Source organism: Pristiophorus japonicus, chromosome 15 (genome assembly GCF_044704955.1).
Source record: "Pristiophorus japonicus isolate sPriJap1 chromosome 15, sPriJap1.hap1, whole genome shotgun sequence".
Taxonomy (NCBI): domain Eukaryota; kingdom Metazoa; phylum Chordata; class Chondrichthyes; family Pristiophoridae; genus Pristiophorus; species Pristiophorus japonicus.
In genome coordinates, this window is record NC_091991.1 from 152,442,945 (window position 1) to 152,456,783 (window position 13,839).

The following is a 13,839-nucleotide window of genomic DNA, read 5'->3' on the forward strand; positions in this document are numbered from 1 at the left end:
TTAACACAAAGACAGTATGCTAATTAGGGCAGATAATTTTTGAAAATTACAGCTAACATGCATTAATTACTGAAAGCCTGGATAGAAATGGCTCTGGTCATTTGCACTGGTCTGTGATATAATAGTCCTATTTAACGGATTGCCTGAGGAGTTTTAAACCTGCCCAATACATTTTCAAATACCAATCAACTGCTTATGCACATTAGATTGTACCCTTCCAGACTAATTAGGACTTACTACACTGCCATTCCAGTATTCTATAATAAAACAAACCTTTAGCAATTTATCATGTTATCAAAGTCAGAAATACTATCGCACTATAGCTAACTTTGCTTTTTACTGTTTCAGCAAATCAATCAGTGTGAAAAGATGGAGGAAATCCTACCCAGCAGCTATTTTATAAAGCCGACCTATTTTAGAGTATATTTCTCCCTATGGATTTATGTGCAGTACTTGCAGCTTCAGTTAGCTTTCAATTGATAGGGTCATTGTATTATAAATGAATAGGAGAATGTTCTGAGATTATACTATGTGTCTGTATGTAGTCATTTTAAAGAAAGATTTACTGTCCAAGTACCAACTTGTCTCAGCATTTTTCCTACTGTATTCGGTTTACAAAGGAAGGAGATTGCAAATTATCTAGTGTCAGACAGGCTTTGTCCTTGGGATCTGTTAGTATTTGTTGCGGCAATTGACAATACAGCTCTCAAGATATATATATATAAAAAATCATGCTTCACTTGCAGATTACACATATTAATAGGTTTCCTTTTATGTTCCTGCAAATAAAGTTATCACTCTATTTAACGCACACATTGGATTCTACTTCCTGAACACGCATTACACCTTGCATAAAAATATACATAAGCAAAATACTGCGGATGCTGGAAATCTGAAAAAAATAAACAGAAAATGCTGGAACACTCAGATCAAGCAGCATCTGTGGAGAGAAACAGAGTTAACATTTCAGGTCCATGACAGGTTAATGAAACGTTAACTCTGTTTTCTCTCCCCACAGATGCTATCTGACCTGCTGAGTATTTCCAGCATTCTCGGTTTTTAGTATAAAAATCATACATATTTGCTGCATTTATATAGCACCTTTAATGTAATAAAACATCCCAAGGTGCTCCACTCGCCCCATAAGAAGATATTAGAGCAGATGACCAAAAACTTGGTCAAAGGGGGAGGTTTTAAGGAGCGTCTTAAAGGAGGAGAGAAAGGTAGAGGGGGAAATTCCAGAGCTCAAATTACGATTTGAAAATGTAAATCTATTACAAAGACTCCCTACAGAGAGGGGAGAAGAGAAAAAGAACTGCATTTGAATTATTGCAATTGCCAGAATAGCAAGATCCAGCCAGGACCACGCTGTGGGGTTTGTCAGACCATTTATTTGAACGCAAGTGGAAGACAGGTTTGTGTCTCGCACGGCAGGCTGGCGCGGTGCCAGTACCTGGTCGGTCGCGCTGCTGTGAGACAAAGATCGGATTGTGGAAGACGGCGACAGCGCGAATGACGGGAGAGGGGGGGGAAAGAGATCGGGGTAACGGCCGGGATTTTGTCCCTTATAGAGAGTGGGGGGAAAGATGGGGGTAACGGACAGGATTTTGTCCCTTCTGGGGGGCAAGGGGGAAGGGTCGGCAGCTATCATGACCGGCCTGTCAGGCCTCCTGAAAGCCCGGACTGAATTGTCAGAATTTCTTGGCTGGTTCGGTAACTGAAGGGCACTTCTTGGACGAATTGTTTTAACAGATTAGCCTCCAAGTCTGGGTTCATTTTCCAGACATGTAAACCTGCCTCCAGTCACTGCATTTAACTCAATAGTGTGGAAAGTACTCCGACCGCATAGGCGCACACGCAAAAAAAGAGATAACTCCTTTTATTGCAGAGTTCTTACCCGCAAACCATTACGTTTGACATTTTCAAAGCTCGCCGTCCACGAACTGCCTGAAATTTGAAGGAACTAGCTAACGACCCATGGCCTCTTTGCCCTGCGCATGCGCGGACGCCGCTGTGCAACTAGGGAGTTGTAGTTTCCCTCCGCTGTTCCAAACAGCCGCTTGCGGCTCGCGAGGACTACATTGCCCAGAAGGCAGCTTGCTGGCAAGAGCCTCTCAACAGTAGTAGCTGAGCGCCGCCCCTCGCAGGCGACGATTGGACAAAGTCGAGTCGGACTATTTCGGAAGTACGAATATTATTGGTCGATTGGGACGTCAGTTATAGATTCGTCCAATAGAGACGCAGGCTGTCCTAGGATTGACTGGCTGGTGTAGTATAATTGTCGAACAAGCGAGGACGCTGGTTCTTTTGGTGAGAGAGTCTGAGATGGGAGGTATGTTAATGGTAGCTATCGTGTTAGTGCAGTGTGTGTAAAAAAAAGGGAACGTTTTATTGAGGAGGAAAAGCAATCGGGATCTGTTTATAAATCGAATAGGTGTGTAAATAGTCCGGATGCGGATCATAACGGCTTTTTAGCTGATTTGAAACGGGCCGCGTGCGCCGCCCGCGCAATCTCGGCCCCTGGCCGGCTAATCCTGACTTCAGTTCCGTTTTGGTTATGTTAAACGTACCTTCGCTCTTTGAAGGTGCGGCCCGCTGTGTATTTACATATTTATTATTTAACATCGCCGGTATTTCGGGATTAAAAAAAAAAACATTTTGGGACCGACTCCCAGGGATGGCGCGCACTCGGGAGCCGCTAACCCGGCCGGACCAGATTCCGTGTGTGTTGATTGGCGCGAGCTGTTGCAATGGAAAACTTCTGAGTCCCCATCATTTTTTTTCTGCAAGCCCTAATCTCATGTAATTATAAATTCCTATTTGCCCACGGATGGGATGCCTTCCAGTGCGAGGGATCGTTGCAAGTCTGGGCCGAATGGGTGTTTGTGCGACTAGCAGGATGTTTCCCGTGGGGTTCTGCAGGGCCCAGTACTGGGTCCCTTGCATTTTGTGGTATACATAGAAACATAGACAATAGGTGCAGGAGTAGGCCATTCGGCCCTTCTAGCCTGCACCGCCATTCAATGAGTTCATGGCTGAACATTCAACTTCAGTACCCCATTCCTGCTTTCTCGCCATATCCCTTGATCCCCCTAGTAGTAAGGACCTCATCTAACTAACTTTTGAATATATTTAGTGAATTGGCCTCAACTACTTTCTGTGGTAGATCTAGACTTGAAATATCGGGGTTACGATTAAGAAGTTTGCAGATGAAGCAAAAATAGGCTGTGTGGTTGATAAGGAAGAAGTTGTTGTGGACTGCAGGAAGATATCAAATCAGGTGGTCAGAACAGTGGCAAAGAGAAGTGTGAGGTAATGCATTTGGGGAGGGCTAACGAGGAAAGGGAATACACATTAAATGGTAGGACATTGTGAAGTGTTGAGGAACAAAGGGACCTGGGAGTGCATACCCACAGATTCCTGAAGGTAGCAGGACAGGTGGTTAAGAAGGCTTTGTTAGCCAAGGCATAGAATACAAGGGGGGGTGGGAGTTACGCTTGAACTGTGAGAATGAGGACAGATTGGATAGGCTGGGTTTGTTTTCCTTGGAACAGAGGAGGCTGAGGGAGTCCTCATTGAGGTGTATAATATGATGAGGGGCCTAGATATAGTGGACAGAAAAGACATTCCCTTGTCAGAGGGTTCAACAACTAGGCGGTATAAATTTATGGTAATTGGTAGAAGGTTTTGAGGGGAAATTTCTTCATGCAGAGGGTTGTGGGGGTCTGGAACTCACTGCCTGAAAGGGTGGTAGAGGCAAAAACCCTCACCGCATTTAAAAAGTAATTGGATGTGCACTTGAAGTGCTGTAACCTGCAGGGTTACAGACCGAGCTGGAAAGTGGGATTCGGCTGGATAGCCTCTTAGCTGGTGTGGACACGATGGGCCGAAATGGCCTCCTGTGCTGTAAACTTCTATGATTCTAAATTGCAGAAAGATTGACGGATGGGGACGGTTGAAGTTCGCAGCACTGAGTCTCCAAGCTAGAGTGATTGGGAGCAGACCACTGCCCTGTGCTTTCCCAATTGTGTGGAAGCAGATAGCACAACATGAGTTGCTAGCGCTTTGGTGCAGTGTTCTTGCAACAACAAAAACAATGCACCCACTTATTTGAAGTGTCCGTGACCAAGAAGATGCGGGGTCATGGGGATGCTGCATTTTTCAGTCGGCCGTATGGAGTCGGCAGCGAGGAAGGACTTCAATTTGTTCATGTCGGAGTAATGCGCATGCGCCACCCGGTGGCGGGGAATGGTGCCGGACGAGGCTTGGTGCCTACTGGTAGCTGTACAAATCTTGTGCATGTTAACTTTTTTCCATTATTGCTCCTCAATCAGATCTACACTTTTGTACAATGTTTGTAATTTGGATATGGGGATAGTGCGGGGGAAGGTGTAATTTAGCTAGATCAGCCACGATCTTGGTGAAAGGCGGAGCATGTTGGAAGGGCTGAGTGACCTTATTTCTTGTGTTATAATCACACACTTCCAAATAGAGGAAATGAACTGGCCCGAGAACAATTACAGCAAAAATTTTCATGAGCAGTGTCCATTATAAGTGCGGACATAGTAATTTATACTCGAGCTATATAAATGGATAAGCAGTTGTATCCGTGCATTAAATCAATTGTTCTGGTCCTTTAGCTCCACTTGAAGATTGGCTAGTAAAAAAAATTTTGCTGTTAATTCAGTGACTTTCTATAAATGAATTAGGACTGTTTTGCAGCCTAGAAGAAATCCCCATTTTCTAATGTGTAATGGAAGGTGAAACATTGCCCTGTGTGATTAGTGGGTATCATTTAGTCACTGGAAGAGCTCTTGCAATTTCTACATCTGGTAAAAGATTTCTTTGGCGAGTATTTAGACCCAGATTCATTGGTAACTATAAATCGTCTTTCACAACCTCGGGCCATCCCAAAGCATTTTGCAATAAATGAAATACTTCTGGAAGTATAATCACTGTTTCAATGTAACAGATAATATAGCACCAGTATGGTGTCTTTTTCTGTTTTAATAACTTGGATATTGTATTGTGCCCACCATATAAAAAAACATTTTTCAGATTGTTTTTAAAACTATTAGTTGTGACAAGTGATGCTGGAGATCAACTAGTACCTGGTAGAAATTGTCTTTTAGTTGATTTAAGAAATGTCACAGTTGTGCAGTGATTAATTTATGATTCATTAATGTATTGACGTATTGCTTATGATATTTTGCGGTTTTCGTGTCAAGTATTGTATCGTGTAGGCTTGGTCAATACTGGAAATTACTGAACTGCTTTCCCAATCGGTGGTAATGACTGTTTACCGGATGGTGATTAATTTGTGCAGGATATGATTTAAAATTATACAGTAACTGATTTTCATGACTAGCAATGCATTGTGTAGTTCAGGAAGTCTAATGTGGTCTAAGTACTGAATATCATGCGAGTGCAGGGGGCTAACTTTGAGAAGGAATATAAGCATTAGAAGGAGACATTGTACAAATATAGTTTATACATTTGGGAATTTAACCTTCTGAAACTCACTATCACAGGGAGTAGTTGAGGTGAATATCATAGATGCCTTTAAGGGAAAGCTAGATAAGTACATGAGGGACAGGAATAGGAGGATATGCAGATCGGGTGGGAGGAGGCTTGTGTGGAGCATAAACACTGCATAGTGTCTATTATAGAATTTACCGTTGACCATTTGAGTTGAATGGCCTGTTACTGAGCTGTAAATTCTATAATGCAATTCTGAGCTCCCTCTGCCAATATTATAGGGGAGTAAAAAATTCATTCAAGGAACTTCTGTAAGTGCCTGTGGTGTTTGTACTTAATTTAGTGTTGATGAGTCATTTATCTTGACTGGTATTGTGCTGTTGGAGTGCTAAAATAACATACTATGTAAAACTGCTGAGAACATTTGTTTACATCGTGACAAGCACAATGGCCTAGATGCAGAAGATTGTGCATTAAGTGTATGGTGCAGGATGGAGGGGCATGAAATGCATACCATATGTTTGCTTTATTATCTATCCCAGTAGAACAAAGGAACAGCTGGGTTGATGAATCTTTGCCGAATTGTTTATTGCAATTAACCTGATCAGACTTATTTCATAAGCTATTTTCTCTTTCCAGGTGTCCTTGGAAAACTGATGGCAGAACTGTTAATTCTAGAACTCCTGGGGATGTACTGGAAGAAGTGCATTATATGCCTGAAAATTGGTACAAATACTGTAAGTTGGTCTGATGAGGATACCTAAAAACCGATTCATACTTCCAGATGTTTCCCCAATATGCGATGTCCTTCAACAGTCAAAGGAACCCAGTGATTCCAATGTTTTCAGCCAAGATGTTAATTTAATCTGTTTTATATTTGACTACACCAGTTGTGGGAACTGTCTCTGAATTAGTCAAAATACTTGCCAGAATTACATTTAGTCTGTAGTTATTTAAGTATTGATTGCTGAGCCTATGATGAGCCTTTCTTTATTTCTGACATCTCCAATGAAAGTGTTGCATTAAGCAGTACTTGATTACATTTTTATGGCTGAGGCTTAATTTTAACAGCAGTGTAAATGGATGATTATTGAATGATTTCTCACATATTGCATGTAATTTCAGGCTAGAAGTGGTACCTGCTGATAAAACACTGGCTGCAGCATTATGGGTGAAATGGCAACAGTTTGTGCTGACTGTGAAAACTGGTAAGTGTTAACAACTTGAAGTAGGGCGATCTCTGAATCCGGTTATAGTTATTTAATGCTGCCAATACACTGAATGCTGATAGCCTTGCTGTCAGATACATTTTATTAGAAATAAAGAACTTTGCAAGTGCTGAGCCTATGATGAGCCTTTCTTTTTTTCTGACATCTCCCATGAAAGTGTTGCATTAAGCAGTACTTGATTACATTTTTGTGGCTGAGGCTTAATTTTAAAGGCACTGCAAATGAATGATTGTTGATCTGCTTCTGATCACATTGTATTGCATGTCATTTCAGGCTAGGAATGATAACTGCTGATGAAACACTGGCAATAACATCTCGGATGATGTTTTCAACAGTTGCAGTCTGCTGGCAGTTAATGGTGAAAACTGGTAAGTGTCTTCTTGAATGAGGAGGGTTATGGTTGCAGCTGATAATGCATTGCTGGGTGACCTTGATGCCCGAAGTGCCATCTTGTACGTTACATATGCAGTTTAAATCACAAAAGTTCATGCTATCAGTGATTTTTATTTTTGATGAGCAGAAGTAAAATGTGAATGGACAGGATTCTGCAGAGGAGCTAACTAATGTAGAACAGCATTGTTCACCCATATAAGTATGATCAATAAATAAGATTGAACTAGTTTTTCTTGACAGTGGGTAAATATTTTGCATTGTGCTTTGATGTAATTGTACGTGACGGGGAGTTTGAGATGTTGGGCTGGCTGTACCTGATGTAGGTACTATGCTCTTTGTAGACAATGGACCCCCAACCTATTGAAACTGCTGATGAAATTGTGAGGCTCTTTCTGACATCTAATGAGTGTGTTGTCAATGCTTAATTTAAATTTTTGTGGTTTGAGGTTTAATTAGCATAACCTTTAGAATGTTGGTAATGGCTATTACTATCACTAGAAGTACACTGCTTATAGTGTGACTGCTTTTGTTACTAGATTTGAAATAATGGCTCCGGGCACCAACTCCTGAAGAATCCATCTGCTGACACTGAAGAGAGGAAGCTATGATATGTGAGTCGCTTATAGTTGCATTGTGGCTTGCTTATATCAAAACTTTGTATCTTGACATTCATCCCCCACTTCTGGGAGAGAGTGCTCAACTGGAAATTGCATTAGTTCAAGGAATTACTAATAACATTTGAAGTTGCTATTTTATTGCACACTGGTGAACTGGCCCATATATAGCGGTAAGTACCATGGGCTGGCATTTTGTCAAATACTGCAACCCAGTGGTAATTGCAGGTCACATTTTTTTAACTGTTGGAATGCTAAGAACAAAGATCGCTAGTTTGGTCAAAAGTTGACCAGTGGTATATGTCCGGCGGTGATGGTATTCATGGTCGTGGAAGACCTTTTTTTGGAAGTGGGAAAAACGGGCCTTCTGCGCATGCTCGGTTTTTTTCCCCCCACAATTCTGGGTCGGGTTGCCCGTGCGTGCACAAAAGGTCTGTTTTGCTCAGCAAGAGTGGGAGAAGAGAATAGTCGAGAGAGAAGAGTATAATAGAAAACAAGGGATTAGAGAAAGAATACTGCACATTATTGAGAGAGAGAGAGAGAGAGAGAGACACATAAAACTGCCTATTGTTTTGAATCTCTGATTTTATTTATATAAAAAAAAATGCAGGAAGGAGAGCAAGAACGAGAGATTTGGTGGGTGGGTGGGGGGGAGGAGGAGGGCCGGAAGATTTACTCTGGGTGCCCAAGAGGCACTAGTTGTGAGGTGGAGGCCAGATGGGGTCAATTGACCAGGGGTGGGCGTGGGGAACCACCCTGGCTGTGTACCAGAGAATCTGGCATGAAATTTTGGAGGCGGTGTCCTCAGTGGCTCAAGCACATCAGGGGACCAACCAGTGGCAGAAGAGATGGAATGGCCTCGTTTTAGCTGCGAGAGTAAGTAATATTTTTAATCATGCGCTCCCTCATTATTTAAAATGTAAATCTGACACATGTTGATGTAGGTAGGCTTAGACATCTTACTTGCAATGAATGATCTTATTACGATGGCTTTCTGAAATCTTTAAAACGCACTTGGTGTGTTCCTCATGAACCACGTGCAGCTTAATGGGACATTGAACAAAGGACTATCAAATGCACACAATATGTTAATGCTTAGATGGCTGTGTGTCACAAGAGCAGATGGGCAATTCAGTTAAACATTGCTATTGTCATTTTTGAAGAAAATTTCCAGCGGGGGGGGGGGTCTGTGACCTTGTGGCTGAGACTTAAAACTGGTCAGAGACAGTGCTCTCATGCAAGATGTAAGCATCATGGATGCTCCATGGAAAATAGCATTTACTGCCATGATGCGCTGCGTATGGTCGCATACGAGCTGCATGTTCAGTGAGTGGAATCTCTTGCGATTTTGGTATACCTCTGCCTCCTGTAAAGGTGCTTGCAGGACAATGTGCGTACAGTCAATGGCATCCTGAACCTTGAAGTCAGCAATTCGTGCAAAAACCCAAAGCCCTCACTGCCTCCCTGGTCATTGGGAAGTTTATAAAGTCCATCCTGTGTGTGTAGTGCCTCAGTTACCTGACTGATGCAGCTTATGCCTGAAAGGAGCTGGATGCATAGAAGGCAAGTGCTGCAGTCACCTTCACCTCAACACTCCTGTTGGTGGTGCTGATAGGTGGCAGGTCTTCCTTTTTATGAGCTGGTATATCTCATTGATCACTTCTCTTCAGAAGTGCAGTCTTCTAATGCACTATCAGACAGGTGCAGATATGAGCGCTTCTCTGAAAATTTGTTGGGGATAAGGCCTCCTCAAGTTTGCAACCTCTTTGATTAGGCTCACAATGCTCTTCAATAAACCTTTTTCCAGCTCTCTTTTGCATCATATAAGTAGTCAGCAATATTGGCAGACATTATAGGCCCCATTCCTTTCACTTCAAGTATCCTCAAATAACCATATGTCCTTTTTTAAAATTTACTCCAATGTGCTCAAATACACTCATGGCTTCAAATACCCTTTGAATCCTGCTCTCAACTAACTGTAGAGCTCTCACTAACCTCAATCAGCCTTCTTTCAAGATCCTCCAGGTAAGACTTGAGTTTTCTGGGTGGTAAAACTGGTGGATTTGATGAATTTACTGCCAGTGGTATATTGGTGTTGCTCACTGAATGACGTCAAAATAACACAAAAAATGGACAAGCAGTGTTTTTATTGCCGGAGATAAAATGAATGATGACTTTACTGCTGGCAACATATGGACGGTAATTTCTAGTTTGGTCATCATTTCAGTGCTAAACTGTTTTGGCAGTAAATGGGTGGAAAGCTGATGAATTTCCAGCCCATAAGTTTAAAGGAATGCATTTTAGAAAGAAATTGGCTGTTTTGGACCTTTACGAATGTTGAGCCTATGATGAGCCTTTCTTTATTTCTGACATCTCCAATGAAAGTGTTGCATTAAGTAATACTTGATTACATTTTTATGGCTGAGGCTTAATTTTAACAGCAGTGTAAATGAATGATTATTGAATGACTTCTCACATATTGTGTGTAATTTCAGGTTGGGAGGGTACCTGCTGATAAAACACTGGCCACAGCATTGCGGGTGAAATGGCAACAGTTTGTGTATTCGCAGTGAAAACTGGTAAGTGTTAACCGCTTGAAAAGGGGTGATTTCTGAATTTGTTTAGTTATTTAATGCTGGTAATTCACTGATCGCTTGATAGCCTTGTCAGATGTGACTTATGCATTTTATTAGAAATAAAGAACTTTGCAAATGCTGAGCCTATGATGAGCCTTTCTTTATTTCTGACATCTCCAATGAAAGTGTTGCATTAAGCAATACTTGATTACATTTTGGTGGCTGAGACTCACTTGCATGTCCATGTGTGCCATAGAAATGGAAGCACTTGATATTACTGACCTAATGCTTTTATTGTTACAGGTTGTGGATTTGACTTGGTGACATCTGAAACCCATGATTAACATAGCAAATTACAGTTGTGTTGCAATACCAGTCTAACAACTATTGTGAACGTGTTCATCAAGAGGCACCGTTTCACTTTGTACTTTGATTTTAATAAATAATTTGCTGTCAAACAGAGTTTGTTTTCTTTTCATGCCTGCCTTAACTTCCACTCAATTGGTACCGCTGGCAATATTAACGCTTGGATCTCTCAACTTGGAGACAGCTGAAGAGGTGTTTTTGTTAAATTGCTGGACTGAGTTTAGTTGCTCACTGCATGATTGATTCAACTCTAAATTATATGTCCATCCATTTTTGGCTGTATTATGCCCGACATTGCTTCTGATGAAAAATGTCTGAAAGGATAAGTAGGCATCCAGTCAGCATGGATTTATGAAGGGGAAATCCTGCTTGACAAATCTTCTAGAATTTTTTGAGGATGTAACTGGTAGAATGGACAAGGGAGAATCAGTGGATGTGCTGTATTTTGACTTTCAAAAGACTTTTGACAAGGTCCCACACAAGCGATTAGTATGCAAAATTAAAGCACATGGTATTGGGGGTAATGTACTGATGTGGATAGAGAACTGGTTGGCAGACAGGCAGCAGAGAGTCGGGATAAACTGGTCCTTTCAGAATGGCAGGCAGTGACTAGTGGGGTACTGCAGGGCTCAGTACTAGGACCCCAGCTATTTACAACATACACTCAATTCCTTCATCTAAATGAATGTAATATCTCCAAGTTTGTAGATGACACTAAGCTGGGTGGCAGTGTGAGCTGTGAGGAGGATGCTAAGAGGCTGCGGGGTTACTTGGACAAGTTAAGTGAGTGGGCAAACGCATTGCAGATGCAGTATAATGTGGTTAAAGGTGAGGTTATCCACTTTGGTGGCAAAAACACAAAGGCAGAATATTATCTGAATGGTGGCAGATTAGGAAAAGGGGAGGTGCACCGAGACCTGCGTGTCATGGTACATCAGTCATTGAAAGTTGGCATGCAGATACAGCAGGTGGTGAAGGCAACTGGTAAGTTGGCCTTCATAGCTAGAGGATTTGAGTATAGGAGTAGGGAGGTCTTACTGCAGTTGTACAGGGCCTTTAGTGAGGCCTTGCTATTGAGGGAGTGCAGTGAAGGTTCAGCAGACTGATTCCTGGGATGGCAGAACTGATGAGTGACTGGGCCTGTATTCACTGGAGTTTAGAAGGATGAGGGGATCTCATAGAAACATAAAATTCTGATGGGACTGCACAGGTTAGATGCAGGAAGAATGTTCCTGATGTTGGGGAAGTCCAGAACCAGGGGACATAGTCTAAGGATAAGGGGTAAGCCATTTAGGACTGATGAGGAGAAATTTCTTCACTTAGTTGTTAACCTGTGGAATTCCCTACCGCAGAGTTGTTGATGCCAGTTTATTGACTATATTGAAGAGGCAGTTAACGCGCCCTTATGGCTAAAGGGATCAAGTGTTATGGAGAGAAATCAGGAAAGGGGTACTGAGGTGAATGATCAGCCATGATATTGAATGGTGGTGCAGGCTCGAATGGCCTACTCCTGCACCTATTTTCTATGTTTCTAGTACACCAGAGCCACTATGCCAGGTTACGCTACTTCGACTAGGTTGATGGTCATAATGAATCCTCGTAGCTAGCTTTGTCCGATTCCTTAAAAAAAACGGGTAGCAAATGTGTAAAGCATCCTGTGCCAATAAAAGTTTGGAGATAGACAAACAGATAATCTGTTCGTGGATAAAGGACAGTGGGAGAACTGCTCGTTAAATTGGGCCATGGAATCTTTTGTGCCCGTTTGAATCTTTTGTGGCCACTCTTAAATCACAATCAGCGTTCCTGCTTGGCTGCAAATCTGGATGACTGGAGTTGACAATTCTGCTTCCTGTAACTGAGCCAACTGGTTCTGTGGTCCTGGCTGGGTACATCATCGTCATAGGCAGTCCCTCGGAATTGAGGAAGACTTGCTTCCACTCTTAAAATGAGTCCTTAGGTAGCTGAACAGTCCCAGTCACAGGTGGGACAGAGTCGTTGAGGGTAAAACAAAGGTCCTACACCAGTCTGCTCAGCACTCCCACCGCCCCCACCAATCGAGATCTATGCCGTGGCCCTGGACAACGCAGACTATTTCCCATACCTCTGGAACCTCTTGCCAACAAAAGCAGACATCGATGACGATTCAACACTGCCTCCAGTGCTGCCTGAGGAAAAAGAGTTCGAAGACCAGGTCCTCAAATCTGCCACCGAGCTCATGGTCTACAGGGCTGTAGTAATACCCGCCCTCCTGTATGGCTCAGAGACATGGACCATGTACAGTAGACACCTCAAGTCGTTGGAGAAATACCACCAATGATGTCTCCGCAAAATCCTACAAATCCCTTGGGCGGACAGACGCACCAGAATTCGCGTCCTCGACCAGGCCAACATCCCCAGCATTGAAGCACTGACCACACTTGGATTAGCTCTGCTGGGCAGGCCACATTGTCCACATGCCAGACATGAGACTCCCAAAGCTGGGTACAATATTTCATCTGGTTGCGTTCTGAGGATCCCTAAGCTTTGACTCTTGAAGACCTATGCTTACGTTCTCTGAACTTGGGTGTGGGTATATCTCAATGGGGACAGGCTTTACTCCAAATGAGAAGCACTGAACTCAGGGTATTGTGATCAATATTATTTTTTAAAATTACATGCACGGCCCATTAAATTTTTCGTGCGCGCAGTTATTTCTATTGTAAAGCAGGTCTGCGGCCTGGGTGGAGCCTTCAAACCGCCGCGCAGCTTAGCAGGGACGTTGATTGTGATGGGTTTTCACATGTTAAGACATCTGCCTGACAAATAGACCCACACCATCTCGTTCCAAAGTTAATTGATCTTAACATTTAAAAATTAACCGAATTAAAATAGAATGCAGCAGGCCACAGTTGAATAGGTAAAATATTTAACTAAAATCTGGTTTGCTGGGTGGGTACTGAAGTCCATGTGTACTAGTTTTAAAATAGGAAATAAAAGATGATTGAGGGATAAATATTGGCCAGGACACCAGGGATAACTTTTCTGCTCTTCAAAATAGCGTTGTGTCCTATTCCTGCGTCAGCAGCAAATTTGGAGAGTTTGTTCACTATGCCCAAAGCTAAATCATCTATATATAAACTGAGAAAAGAGGACCTAGCACTTCTGACGGTGCAGCACTCCTCAGTACTGCACTGAAGTCAGTCT

At 42.5% G+C, this 13,839-nt stretch overlaps 1 protein-coding gene, 1 long non-coding RNA gene and 4 other non-coding genes across 8 annotated transcripts in view; 5 read left to right on the forward strand and 1 right to left on the reverse strand.

The window, feature by feature from the left end:
- The window catches only part of traf7 (TNF receptor-associated factor 7), a 71,872-nt gene extending 69,892 nt beyond the window's left edge, over positions 1-1,980 (reverse strand). Inside the window, exon 1 of the mRNA XM_070901122.1 lies at positions 1,898-1,980. The gene's annotated coding sequence lies outside the window, so the exon portion shown is untranslated. The remainder of the gene's footprint in view (positions 1-1,897) is intronic.
- A 310-nt stretch (positions 1,981-2,290) lies between these two features.
- On the forward strand, positions 2,291-10,748 carry LOC139281140 (uncharacterized). Of its 3 annotated transcripts, none has more exons than XR_011596832.1 (7): positions 2,291-2,332; positions 6,118-6,215; positions 6,604-6,686; positions 6,981-7,075; positions 7,637-7,711; positions 10,210-10,293; positions 10,594-10,748. It is a non-coding gene; the product is annotated as an uncharacterized lncRNA (long non-coding RNA). The 3 variants fall into 3 exon arrangements; XR_011596833.1 differs by lacking the exon at positions 2,291-2,332 and adding an exon at positions 2,339-2,434; XR_011596834.1 differs by lacking the exon at positions 2,291-2,332 and adding an exon at positions 2,565-2,585.
- On the forward strand, positions 6,449-6,538 carry LOC139226103 (small nucleolar RNA SNORD60). Its single transcript, XR_011587213.1, has one exon. It is a non-coding gene; the product is annotated as a small nucleolar RNA SNORD60 (small nucleolar RNA).
- Positions 6,820-6,909, forward strand: LOC139226105 (small nucleolar RNA SNORD60). Its single transcript, XR_011587215.1, has one exon. It is a non-coding gene; the product is annotated as a small nucleolar RNA SNORD60 (small nucleolar RNA).
- LOC139226104 (small nucleolar RNA SNORD60) lies at positions 10,055-10,144 on the forward strand. Its single transcript, XR_011587214.1, has one exon. It is a non-coding gene; the product is annotated as a small nucleolar RNA SNORD60 (small nucleolar RNA).
- On the forward strand, positions 10,432-10,521 carry LOC139226106 (small nucleolar RNA SNORD60). The gene has a single exon (XR_011587216.1). It is a non-coding gene; the product is annotated as a small nucleolar RNA SNORD60 (small nucleolar RNA).
- Positions 10,749-13,839: the final 3,091 nt, after the last annotated feature.